The 14,016-nt window shown below is 40.1% G+C and overlaps 1 protein-coding gene and 1 long non-coding RNA gene across 2 annotated transcripts in view; one reads left to right on the top strand and one right to left on the bottom strand.

The window, feature by feature from the left end:
• The window catches only part of FRY (FRY microtubule binding protein), a 428,026-nt gene that overhangs the window by 367,474 nt on the left and 46,536 nt on the right, over nt 1–14,016 (bottom strand). The window lies entirely within an intron of this gene.
• Nucleotides 870–13,198, top strand: LOC129504636 (uncharacterized). The gene is made up of 3 exons (XR_008663391.1): nt 870–1,126; nt 10,637–10,790; nt 11,943–13,198. It is a non-coding gene; the product is annotated as an uncharacterized LOC129504636 (long non-coding RNA).

The raw sequence follows: 14,016 nt of genomic DNA, 5'->3' as shown, positions 1-14,016 counted from the left end.
ATAAATATACACAAGTGCTAACAGGGTTTGTATTACAGTAGTGAAATTGTCATTTTTTTTCCTTCTATAATTACTCTTTTTTTTTTTTCATTTGGTCTGGTCATGATAGGAAATTACTTTTATAATGGAGGGAAAAGATTCACTTCAATTAATAAAAGTTCTTAAAGGAGAATGTGCTTGCTTAGGTCTTTCTGAAAATATATGTTAAGAAAATGAGGGCATAGGGAGGGGTATTTTGTCCTGTTTCCAAATTCTCCCTGTTGGTAACTATAAATCAAACTTTAATTTATGCTCACTTCACCTACTGCCTTTTGACTCTCTTCCTCACCTAATCCTAAATCCCAAGCGCTAGAAGTAGCTGTCCTCATTTCAGGCTACTGTCTGCCTGTCTTTTTCATTGTCACAGCTGAGTAATTGACAATTAATACATCCAGTTCATCTGCTTAGCAACAGGAGGGTGGGGCTCAAAACAGAAGGAAACTACACCAGTAGCATTCTGCAATTGTGAAATGAGAAAGGAAGAATGGGGAACTGGCTAAGGGCCAGAGAAAACTATTTTTAATATGAAATGAAACAATTTTCAGTACTTTCAATACTAAATCTCAAAATGATAAACAAGAAGTGTTTATATTCTTTTCATACAAAAACTCTATAATTACAGTCTTAAGAGAGCCATGTGATTAGAATGTCATAAATAGTGCTTTAATGACAAACAAATATGAAGTTCCTTACCCTTGGATCGCTAAATGGGTCAATGGGCTCTGCCTTGGAAATCTTAGGGAAAGGGTGTGGCTTAGCTGAGAGTCAGACTAACTTAGGTTCAGATAGGAGCTCTAGCCACACAGGTGAGAACATGTGCTGTGGTAAATTCTGAGTGAGAATGTTCCAGGATTCTGCCTGCTGTACTTTTCAGCTCATCCTGATCAGGAAAAAGGAGGGAAAAATGAGGAACTAATTGAGATATCCCTAGAGAAGTTCTTAGTATTCGAAGCTTTCCATTTTTGCAAACTACCTGACATTTATAGCCACAGTCTCCTCAAATGAATGAGAATCTAGAGGTCATGGTTATGTCATAAGGGTCTCGTCTCAGGAAGAGGTTCCAGCGAACTGAACTGGCCAAATGACTGTGAGTTTTTATTTTATTTATTATTATATATAATATTATTATTATTCTATTTTGTTGACGAGTCCTTAGGAATTTAGTTAGATCAGCTGAGACCACGCCAAGAAATAAAGCAGAAAATGTCACCAATTTTCCACTTAATAGATTGTCCTAAAGGTTAAATTTGTTCACTAATTTTTTTAAAATATGTTTTCTGAGCACCTGTTATATGTACTGTTCCAAGGACTCAAGTTTTTGTGGTGTAATGAGACTATCAAGGCCTTATTCGCTAAAGACTAAAGAACAAAAATTAATAAAGATGTCAGAGAGTAATGAATACATAGGAGAAAGCTGAAGCAGAGGGACATGACAGTGACTTTCTTTTAAAGATTTTATGTAGGGACACTTGGGTGGCTCAGTGGTTGAACATCTGCCTTTGGCTCATGGTGTGATCCTGGAATCCAGGGATCAAATCTCACATGCTTCTTCCTCTACCTATGTCTGAGCCTCTCTCTCTCTGTGTCATGAATAAATAAAATCTTTAAAAAAATAAAGATTTTATGTATTTATTTGAGAGAGAGAGGAAGTGCAAGTGGAGTGTAAGTGCAAGTGGAGGGAGGAACAGGAGGAGAGGGAGACAGAGAATCTGAAGCAGCTGTATGCTGAGCATGGAGCCTGACTTGGGGCTCAAACTCAGAACCCTGAGATCATGACCTGAGCCAAAATCAAGCACTGAGCCACCTGGGTGCAGCATGACAGTGACTACTTTAGACTGGTGTCATGGGTAGCATCTCTGAGGAGGTGAATTAGGCTGAGATATGAATGTAAAGAAGGATCCAGCTACTCTGAAATAAGGGATAAGAGCCTTCAGCCCAGAAAGAGCATCTGCAAAGGCTCTATCATAGCCCATATCAGGAACATTAGAGAAATTAAAAGTAAGCCAGTAAAGTTGGGGCATAAAAGAGCAAAGAGAGCTATAAAATGATGGAGAACTAGGCAGTGCCCAGATTGGGTGGGGGCTCAGTAAACCAGAGCACAGCCTGATTTCATGGCAGGTGAGATGGGTTGCCATTGGGAATTATAATAGGGGGAGGAAGGTGACATAAATATTATTCACGTTTTTATTTTTTAAAAAACTTATTTATATTGGAGACAGAGGGAAGAAGGGCAGAGGGAGAAGGACAGAAAAAATCACAAGCAGACTCCCTCTGAGTGTGAAGCCCAGTGCGGGGCTCAATCTCACAACTCTAAATTCATGACCTGAGCCAAAATCAAGATTTGGACACTTAACTGACTGAGCCACCCACGTGCCCCAATATTATTCTTGCCTATAAAAGATCACCATGGCTGCTAAAAGGAGACACAAATGGGAGTGGAGAGACATTTGGGAGACAGGCTTAAGAGGTTAGGGTCAGAGATAATGGTGGTCTGGAGAGGATGCCGATAATGAAAACGAGAAGGAGTGGATGATTGGGATCTGCTCTGGAGGCAAGGTTGACAGTATGGACTGAAGGTGAAGGTACGAAAATAATCAAAGACAAGCTCAAGAATATTTGTCTTGATGTTAGATGATCATGTTTGTTTTCTACTGAAATGGGAAAAGAGAGGGAGGAACAAGTATGTGATAGAAAACCAAACTTTATTTTCATCATACTGAGTCTGAAATGCCTCCCAAACTACCCAGGGAAGGCATGTAGAATATGAGTTAAATATTTTGGGGAGATGTGAATACTAGAGATATAGTTTGGTTATTACCAACATATGGGATTGAGGATGACCTCAGAGAGGGTAGATAATGAAGAACAAAGGGCTTGGAATCCAGGATCTTGGGACACTAACATCAGTGGTTGGGCAAAGGAGGAGGAGCCAGCAAAAAAGTATAAGCAGCCAGTGAAGTGCAAGAAAATCAGGAGAGTATGGTGTTCAGAGAACAAGTGAAAAAAAAAATGTGTCAGTCAATGTAGTTAGCTACTACCAGGTGTCTTAGTAAGATATGGATAGAAGGGTGACCGGGGGTTCATCACTAGGTTGAATGGAAGAGGATGTCTGCACAAAAACAGAGCAACTGAAATTAGAGTCAAACACAGTGAATATACCCCACAGTGCTTCATAAACTTCATACCTCTTCAAGTTATATGAAGCAGCTTTTCACTATTTGTAGCTCATATTTTATTTCTATAACCAAATCCCCTAAACATGCACCTAAATATTTCCAACCCTATAAACACATGTTGTAACATGTATACTGGAAACTGGCTTTAGCAATATCCATTACTTTTCTCATTCTTTCCTACTTTATCATGTCAGTCAAAATCAGGGGTATTCAATGCAGAAAAAGAGGTAAAATTAAAATCAATAAATGTCTGCCCTTAGTAGAAAACATTTTTCTGAAAATAAGCTTGAAATCATTGACTAAAATAAAGTTTAGTGATTATATCTAGGTTTCAATAGTTCAAATGATACATGGTCCCCATTTTACTGTAGAAAAACAGGGTCAACTTTGTGTAGACTTGCAAGTCAATTGCCCTAATGGCAAAGGGACTTGTGCATCATACCCCAAAATTGTTATTCTTTCTATTTTTACTTAGAGATTGTCTTTAGGTATTGGATCATCTCCACATTCAAAGCCAGGGAAATGTCCACTTGTAGAGCCATTGAATTGAGTTGCTGCTTGTAACTCACTTTCTGTCCTCTGAACACAAGGGGACATAGATGAAAGGAAGGGGATAAAAAGGTACAAAGTTCCATTTATAAAATAAATAAGCCCCGGGGAATGTCAGTACAGCATGGTGACTATGGTCAGCAATATTGTATTATATATTTGGGAGTTGCTAAGACAGTAAACCTGAAAAGTTCTCATTACAAGAAAACATTGTGTTTATGTGTGGTGGTGGATATTAACGAGGCTTATTGTGGCCATTATGTAACTATGAATCCTGTACACTTGAAACTAATATGAAGTTATATATCAATTATACCTCAAGTTTTAAAAAAAAGTATTTAGTCAAGGACAAAAAAAAGAAGACAAGCAGACTTTCCTACTCTGCTCTGAGATAGCTCAGTCATGACTTAACTGTTTTTGTGACAATTTAAATCTCTCCACTGCAGCTTATGTCCTCAGGGGCCTCATCTAGCTCTTGCAAACAGCAGCTAATGCGTCTATTCTCCATTTTTCAGAGGTGAGAAAGAGGAACCAAGATCTCTCTTTACCTTAATCGCTATTTGCACAGAGTTGCCAAATTTGAGCATGAACCTAAGAAAGAGATGAAAACTTGTTGGAGATGGAAAAATAAAAGTGATTTCATAGAGTTGTTCTTGTAGGAAATAATTTTTAAAATATGGGACACCTGGCTAAGACACTAATCAGGATATTTTCCAAAGTTTTTCTTTATTGCCAGGGTTAAGGAGTCATTTTTTAAATTCACATTTCTTTGGAAAGCTTACTCTAAAAGCAGCCTTTTATCCTATTTGAAAGTCACATCACTGAGTAAATGTGGAATAAAATCAAGAGTATCCTGCATTTCCTCTAATGACATTCTCTAGTACTAAAAATTCCACATAACTAGTATTTATAACATAGGACTTGAAGGAAGACAAAATCCCAACAAGAATCATAACATCTCCCGTTTACGTGGAGCTCGATGATTCACAAAGTATTTCCCACACACACACAAAGTATTTTCATTTGATACTCAAATTCACTTGGTGAGGTGACTGCCACCCCTACCACAGATGAGAAAACCAAGGCCCAGAGGCTGAAGAGGTCACATAATCATTAAGAGAGGATGCTTGGATTCTCAGACTTCCTCTGATTCTGACTCTGTTTTCTTCTACCATAGCTTAGGTCTGCTGCCTCAAGAAAATAAACTATGTAAAAAGATTCTTGATAGATTAATTTTATCCTGCTTGTTTGCAAAAATAGCAAACAGGAGCTAGAAGGCTCTCCAGCAGTTAACTGTGTGGTGCTGGGAAGGTCATTTCTCTCTGTACGTCAGTGTTCTCTCATCTGCAAAATGCAGGGCTTGGATTAAAGAGGCTTACAGCTCCACAGTTCTGAGATTCTGTATTAACCAGGACATACGGCTGACCAGAAGTGGACGTGACTACTATGCTAATACTACACATTTTATTTCTCCATGTATTTGGGGGCACAGCGATTCCAGTCTGCCTAATGCAGTCTAGTTCAGCTTTAAAGTGGAGGCTTGTTCAATTATTCATTTGAATGCTCTTTGGAAAATTATAGACCTCTTTGAGTTTATCCCGTGTTTCCCACCGGACTATCAGTGTCTGAAAGACATTACTTTCTCTGTTATTCCCTATTCAGTGATCAAGTATCAACTAAGTGTTTAATGTACATGTAAGAGCCAAGAGAATTAGAAAAGCAGAATTCAGATTTGGTTCATGAAGCATTTAAAAGAATAAGATGTAAAAAACAACCAAGATGAAACAGCTACAAATCAAAAAAAGCCGAATTGGTACAACAGATTATTAGGATTATATAGACATTTAGTTAAAGTGCACATTAATGAGCAAATGTTTGCTCTACTCACGCTTAGCACTGTGGGGAGGAAAAATGAAAAATAAAAAGGACTTTACTTGGCTACCTCTTCAGTTCTCCTAATTATGAAATTCTGTACATATGTGACTTTCCAACCATTTCATGGGAATGAGTTTCTAAAATAATACATGGAATTTCTTAAGGGCAAGGGTCATTTTTATATGTGTGTGAGTAATAAGTTGAAAGCAATGAATCTCATTTTTCTACATAACTTAGGGAAAATCATCTTCCTTTATTTGCAATGAATACCAAGGTGAAGTGAAATTTCTACAAAGAGCTGAGAACAATTTTGAGTGTGGAAAGGAGGATACTTTTGGACGTAAAAAGCCTAAAGATAGGGAGGGACAATTGTTAGGTGAGATTCAGGGAAAAGATACATTAGCTGAATGGGCTGTTTCTCTCTCTCTCTCTCTCTCTCTCTCTCTCTCTCTCTCTCTCTTTTTGGCGCTTCAATCCATTAAGCAAACATTTCTTTTTTTTTTTTTTAAGATTTTATTTATTTATTTGAAAGAGAGCACAAGTAGGGGGTGCAGCATAGGAAGAGGGAGAAGCAGTCTCCCCGCTGAGCAGGGAGCCTGACTCAGAGTCCGGTCCCAGGACTCCAGGGCCATGACTTGAGCCAAAGTCAGATGCTTAACTGACTGAGTTACCCAGGCACCCCTCAAGCAAACATTTCTGGAAGACTAACCATGAGTGGGAGGGATGAGGTGACAGATCAATTACTGCGGGCTCAGAATGGCATACCTTCTGCTCCCAGTTTCCTTTGGGAGGATGCCTTTGGCTGAGGTCCCTCATGGCTCCCAGACCCCCTCTGTGTGTGACCAACACACTGTAGGCACAGCCCATGAGATGGACGGAAGTCTTCATTGTGCAAAGCTAACTTGCCCAAAGAGGTTCTAGAGTAATGACTGTGGCTATTTGCACGAGATGGTACTAGCAACTTTTTCTAACAGATTACTCAATAATGCCTATTTTAGGAAATAAATTTTATCTACTTATGCCCCTGTAAAAAACAAATTTTCCCAATATGTAATCATCAAGTAAATATTTATAGCTCCATGCTTATAAGCAAAGCCTTTGAAGACCACCTCATTTGGATTTTGAGGCTTCTTTGCTCTATGAAAACAGGAAAAATGTCAAGAGAGAAGGAGTGGTAAAGAATTAAGTGATAGGGATGCCTGGGTGGCTCAGCAGTTGAGTGCCTGCCTTCGGCCCAGGGTGTGATCCTGGAGTTCTGGGATCGAGTCCCGCATCAGGCTCCCTGCATGGAGCCTGCTTCTCCCTCTGCTATGTCTCTGCTTTTCTCTCTGTGTCTCTCATGAATAAATAAAATCTTTAAAAAAATTAAGTGATAGATCTGTAGAAATCAAACTTCTTTAAAAATAGGCATAATAATAATTACATATTAGCCAGAACTGTTTTGGGTCTGGATCTAGTTTAAAGTTAAAGGGTCTGTAGTCAGGTATGGAGTATGTGTGTGTGGGGGGAGGGACAGAGCTAAATAAATCAATGGGCACGATGACTAAATACCCAGGCTTTGAGAGGCGACAATCCTGGGCTGCTCCAGGAGCCCCAGTCACTGGCACTAGACACTCAGATGTTGCACATTGACTTCATTCTCTCCAGCATAGATAGGCTTTGTCATGTGGTGAAGAACCTATAGCTCTGGGAGCACAAGCCAACAGAGGAAAAAAAAATCTCCTTCCCCAGCTTAAGTTCACAAATTCCCCAGGAAGGCCTTGGTTTGATATGATTTGATCCATAAACTTTTCCCTGAATCAATGACTGTGGCTTGGAAGGAATATAATGTGATTGGCTTAGCTTAAGATCCCTATCTCTCTCTCTCTCTCTCTATCTGCCCATGGCCTGATGAAGACTATCTTGGAAGAATAGTGGGTGAGCAGAGATAAAACAGGAAATAGGAAGTAGCTATGTGAGCTATCATTTATGAAGATTCTATTAGGGCCCAGGTGCTTACATGTATTATTCTGATGAATAATTCTAGCAACCATGTTGTACAGGTAGTTTGATACTTATTTCATAGATCACAGAAGTGTTAACTAGCTTTCCCAGGGTCATACAACTAGATAAAGGTACAGTGAAATTTGGATCCAGATAGATCTGATTCCAAAGCCCAAGTTTATCCTGCTAGGACATTCTGCCAGAAGGCAGGAAGGCAGGAAGGATGGAAGGAAGGAAGGGAGAGAGGGAGGGAAAAAAAAAACTGTGTTACTTTATCTAGATTCAGCAAGGATGGAAAATACATGGCATATATATTTTTATTACCAAATTCTGTGTCAGGCAGGCATTATTAATTGATCACAGACCTGAAATTCTCCTCAAGGTACTTCAAACACTGTCAGACAGGCACATGAGTTAAAACCAGTCTATAATACCTACAGCTTAAATAGTTTGCTTCATATCTTTGAGATTCTGAGCAGATTTGCCTTCTTTAACTACTAACCAAATCCCAGTCATCTTCCTGTAATTTTTTAGCATTATAGCTCCTGATGGTGGAGGCTGAAACAAAGGAAATATTAATGCTTTTTTACCAAAATGTGTAAGGCAATGGCAATACTTTACTTTGAAAAGCATATTACTATGGGCCTTTGATACTGCTTGCTGAGATTTAGAATTTAACTTGGAGGCACCTGGGTGGCTCAGTGGTTGAGTGTCTGCCTTTGGCTCGGGTCGTGATCCTGGGGGCCTGGGATCGAGTGCTGCACCAGGCTCCCTACAGGGAGCTTGCTTCTCCCTCTGCCTATGTTTCCAGGTTTCTCATTAATAAATAAATAAAATCTTAAAATAAAAGAATTTAACTTATGTGCCTAATTAAAGGAGTTATGGAATTTTAAAAGAGACTTGGTATAAAAATTAGGCCAAGGATTTACCACAAGGGTGAAGTTCTGCTTGATTTCTCTATTCATTGAGCCAGGAGTTACTTATTTGAGGAAGACTAGACTCACATATGGCTAAGGCATAAAGACAATGATGGAGTTAAAGAACAGAAGGGGATGAAAATAATGTCCTACAAGGCAAGGCACTCTTTCAAGGTTTGAGGGAAACAGAAAGTGAAAAAAGTGAAGACCTGTCAATTATATTTGAGTGCAAAGCCTGAAAAAGAACACCCTGAGGCCACTAAGCCAATCCAGAATATTAAGATTTTAAAATATCACTGGTAACAAGATTAGCATTATTTTCTTTATACGGACTCAAGTCTAATGGATATGTTTATTTAACAATAAATATAAATTCTGGCCCCATGCGACCAGGGTTTTAAAATAAATCAGGACAAACTAAGGAAATGAACAAAAATAAATGTAATAAAATCTGCCTCTTATTTATTTACTTTTTTTTTTTTTGGTCTACTTGATTTTTATGGAAATCTGTTTTGCTGCCAGAATCATGTTTCTGTTCGATACAGGTCAATTATTTATATTCTCACAGAGTTGTAATGTGGAGTGCCAGAGATAGATGGGAAATAAATACGAGAATGATAATTTCTAGAAGTCAAAGGGAATTCATATTTTTCTGAGAAGTCTTTACAAAACTACTGTATTGACACCATGTAGGTTAACAAATATATGTTCCTCTTTATGATTTTTAATATTTTATTTATTTCTTTGAAAGAGAGAGAGAGAGATGGAGAGAGAGCATGAGTGGGTAGGGAAGGACAGAGGGAGGGAAGAAGCAGACTCTCTGCTGGGCAGGGAGCCTGTCTTGGGGGCTCCATCCTAGGACCCAGAGATCATGACCTGAGCCCAAGGCAGATGCTTAACTAACTGAGCCACCCAGGTGCCCCTTCCTTATGATTTTTATCATGAATCACTTCCTCTAAATAATACAATGCATACTTTCTAGAAGCATTTAAACCTCATTTATTTAATAAGCACAATCTTTGCTAACATAAAAAATTCAGACTCAGCAGGACATACTTTTGGTGCTCCATCCTGTTTCTCCTTTTCCTTTCAATATTGCCCACACCTGCCTATGCTTCTCTCTCCAGGCTGCTGGCTGCCAACTGTGCCTCTTCATTTTATCACTATACCCTCACCTACAGCTCTTTAGGTGAAATGCAGCCACTCCACTGGTAACATAATTTGGGAAGAGAATGGCATAATTGCAAGACTCAGCATCCAGATATGGAAAGAGAAAGGAAGAGAAGATGTGATTACAAAAGAGAACAAGAAAAAAAAAAAGAGAGAACAAGAGATGGCAGCGTAAGAAGGACTCAGGTTGGCTTTGAAGTCCAAGTAAAGAGCCAGAAGCCAAGGAAAGCTGTCAGCATCTAGGAGGTAGAAGAGGCGAGAAAACAGATTCTCCCCTAGAGTGTCCAGAAAGGAATTATATCCTTGAGCTTAGCTAAATGAGATCCATGTCAGACTTCTGATCTACAGAACTGTACAAAAATAAATTTGTGTTGTTTTAAGCCACAAAGTTTGTGTGGTTTTTTATTTTAGCAGCAGTAGGAAAAAAATATATCCCTTCTCTGAGATGAATCCCTTTGTGGGCCACAAGTCCCGTGTCTGGTTATTATAAATTAAAAATACAATCAAAGCTAACCATAACTTGTTTATTACAGAATTTCATTAAGTCTGAGGCTCTCTTAAACAAAAAGGTAAACCCCAAAGTCAGGGTCGCAGAGAATCTTTATTATATTAAATTAATTCTCTTTAGTTAATAATGATTTCTTATTCCTTTTGTTAAAGGCCTCTAAGGAACTTACTATTATTGTCCATCTAAATTTATTTCCCATCATTCATTTCACTGCCTCTTTGGTTCAGTCCCTCTGATCAGTCTGGTCGCCGTCCTGTCTGCTTCCCTGCATGGTTATTCATGGGTCCCTATGTCTGGGGCACTTCCCTCCTCATGTCTGTTAACTAATGTGCCAGTCCAGAATATTAAGAATTTAAAATGCCACTAGAACTGATATTTGCATTATTTTTCCCATTCCTCATTATTTGCTTCATTTACAGTTTAAGCCAGCACCCTCATGGCCTTCAGCATCCTCCTACAGGAAGTGGTGTAACCCAACATCCTGAGCACAGACATGCTATAACATGTGCAGGTAATGGAATGAGAAGAGGAGAGGCTGTACTGTGTTATGTGGCAGCATCCCCTTTTCAGAAGGTAGGCCAGAACCCAGAACCCCCTTTCCCTCTTGTCATACTGCCATCTGAGCTCCCAAAGTCATCTGAGTTTATAATTGGCTGCATCCAAGTCATCTAGCTGGGGCTGCAAACTCCCTGGGGAAAGGAAGGAAATTTCATTTTTCTTGGACCCAAGTTTCTGTGTGGTACCAATTACAGTACCTTCCATAATCTTTTTTTTTCATAATCTTAATAAATTCCATCATTTGGTTCCAACATCTATAAACTGGGTGTTATCTTTGTATCTCAGTGGCAAGCTGTTTTCTGTTTCAAGGTAACAGAGGCAGGCTGCCTGGCTTGGAATCCCAGTTGCACTACTTGCTACTTGTGTGAGTGTGGGCAAGCTACTGAACCCCTCCCAGGCTTGTGTTTCTTCACTGACAACAACAGGACCTAACTCAGGGGTTTTCCAAAGATTAAATGAATTCATATATGGAAAGCCCTCTTAACTGTTTGCTTTATCATTCAAGTTTTCTTAAAGATCTTTCCTTCAGAGCATTCAGCACTCTATCTCGGTGGGGAGCAGTAGAGGGCAGAGAGAAGGCTTCAGTGTCTCACTGCCATGTTCTGTGGAAACTTCACCACTCACTAGCTGTTTGCCCTTGGGCAAATTACTGAATCATTCTGGACTCATTGTCTATAAAATAATAGGAGCACCTTCAGAAAGTAATTCTGAGGATTAAATAATGTAAGTCATGTAAAGGGCCAATGGTAGTGTCTGGCACATTAGTAAAGAATAAATATGAATTTTAGCATGTGGCATGACACGAGTTGTTTTCTCGCTGCCCACTGAGAAAGGAGGCCATGAGCAGCTTGGTTCTCCCCACTGCTCATGTGGTTGGGCAGAGGTGGTGAGCGGTCAGTTGTGGAGTTCTGGCCTGGCACACATACTTCTGGCTTCCAGTGGGAGGAGAACGTGAGCCCCTACGGCCTCCAAGAAGCTGCAGACGGCATCTGTGCTAAGTATCATGAAGCAATTCCCAATCTTTCAGCTTTCAAGTTTAGCAGGTACCCTCACCCTTAAGCCCTTGACTTCACACCCCAGGATACAAAGCTTCGGCAGTGAGCCTTCCATCTGCCTCAACACAGGAACTCTGCCTCAGTAACTGACTTCCAACCTCCTCTCCTTCAGGCACAGTCAGCACATGGTACTGTCACCCATCAACTTCCCGAGGACCTTCTCTGCAGCAGGGATGCCACTGCTGACTCTGCCCCAAGTCCTGGGCAGCCATCTCCCATGAACTTTCTCCCTGTGGCTTTCTGCACCCTGTTGCTACCACAAGCCACCAAGGAAGCCAGAGAAACACTGCTGTACTTTAAAGGATGTGCTAATATGCGGGTTCATGTCACTGTGCTGGTACAGGGTTGACAACCAATTTATATGCTAAATACAAGGCAAAGACACACTGTAACACCCAGAGGAAATGAGCTGACTGGAATGTGGTGTGCCTGGAGTTTATGGTGGCACCCATCGAGCAGAGAGCTTTCAGTTACCCTGGCTAATAGAGCAAATGCTACAGAATAATGATAAAGATGCTCTGGACCACACACTAAAATATTTACAGGATGTTAAGGGAAGTCCCTCTTTCTGAGTATACTACTTGAATACACTCATCCTTCACATATAAAATGCAGTAAACTATACAATTCTGTACAGGAACAAACTGGCCTTGCATAACCACCTCCACTTGCAACATTTTCCATTCCTTCCACTGACTGACTTTAGTCTAGGATGTTGGTCCAAGCTCCAGAACTTCACGGTGATAAGCTGAGGGGTGGCCCCTCAGAGATTCCCACATCCTGATCCCAGGAACCTGTGGATATGTTATGTTGCTTGGCAAAATAGACTTTGCAGATGGGATTAAGTCAAAATTCTTGCGACAGGGAGAATATCTTGAATCGTCTGGGTGGGCCATATAATCACAAGAGTCCTTATAAGAAGGAGACAGGAAGGTTAGAGTAGGAGGGAGATGTGACCATGGAAGTAGAGGTCAGAGTGTCCAGGACTGTCAGCCAAGAAATGCAGTCTCTTGCAGCTGGAAAAGGCAAAGAAAGGATTTTATCCTAGATTCTCCAGAAGGAATGCAGCCATGCAGACCCATTTTAGAGCTGTGTTGCTATAAGCCAGTGAATTTGTGGTGATTTGTTTTATCAGCCTCAGGAAGCTGATACATCAGAGTAGGGTATGCAGGGCATTCTGTACTGTCTGTACTAGCAAGCTGTAAATGGGCATAGACATCAAAATAGCAATACAATTCTTACCAGCTCCTAATCATATGAATTACACAGAAAATGAATAAAAGTAACAACAGCCAAGTAGAGATTTAAACTCTCTTATATTAGTTTTTGGGATATTTTTAAAAAGTAATTTCTGATCTTAGGCTCCAATGGGTTAAATAAAGTCTATAATTTTTCTGCTCGTTATGAGTTTTTTTCTACTTTATGTTTCTTTATTTATACCATTCTCCTTCAATTCACAAGGTCAAAGCTTGTGGTCTAAACTGATCTCTTTTTCTTGTTTCAGAGACTTGCACAGTCAGGAGAAAGCTCTGCTGCGGTTTTTAGCTCCCAGAAATCCCACGGGGCCACTTAGTTATGCAGCTATGAAGTCTGCTTTATTCTGAGGGTGGAGTCCTGTTTTGAGGGTGGGAAAAAAGTTCTTACTCCCAGAGCTATTGAGTGAGCCCAGCCAGCCCTGCCTCCTCCTGTGGCAGGAGCAATGTTCTTGCCACAACTGTCAGAGACCCAGAGTGAAGCTTCTACAGCCCGTAGGGGTCTGAGGTCAAGGACCAGGGGCTGTTGGGAGGCCTCGTCCAGTTAACAGTGTCATTTCAGATGTGTGCACTCGGATTGAAAAAGACTTTCTGAATGAAAGGTCTTGGGCTCTCTTCACAGTAAGCCTGTCACTTGTAATTCTAAAAGGCTGGTTATCTTCTGATTTTCTTTCCATTGAAATTACATGAAGGCACTTTCTCTTCAAGCTTGGCACTGAACCCCCTTTAAACTTTTACTTGAGTAAGCACAAAACATCCTCCCTAACTTGAACATCCCTTCATCCAGCCCGTTTTTTAAGCACTAAATCTTTGAGAATATATTTCTGATGGCTCCAGCTCAGAGACGTCTCCCCCACTCACCCCTGAACATTCCTGATCCTTATTAGCCTTCTATTAAAATTCCAACTTAAAATAAGGTCACAATCTAACTCT

Source organism: Nyctereutes procyonoides, unplaced genomic scaffold, assembly GCF_905146905.1.
Source record: "Nyctereutes procyonoides isolate TBG_1078 unplaced genomic scaffold, NYPRO_anot_genome, whole genome shotgun sequence".
Lineage (NCBI taxonomy): Eukaryota > Metazoa > Chordata > Mammalia > Carnivora > Canidae > Nyctereutes > Nyctereutes procyonoides.
This window is presented reverse-complemented; position numbering and strand designations above follow the sequence as displayed.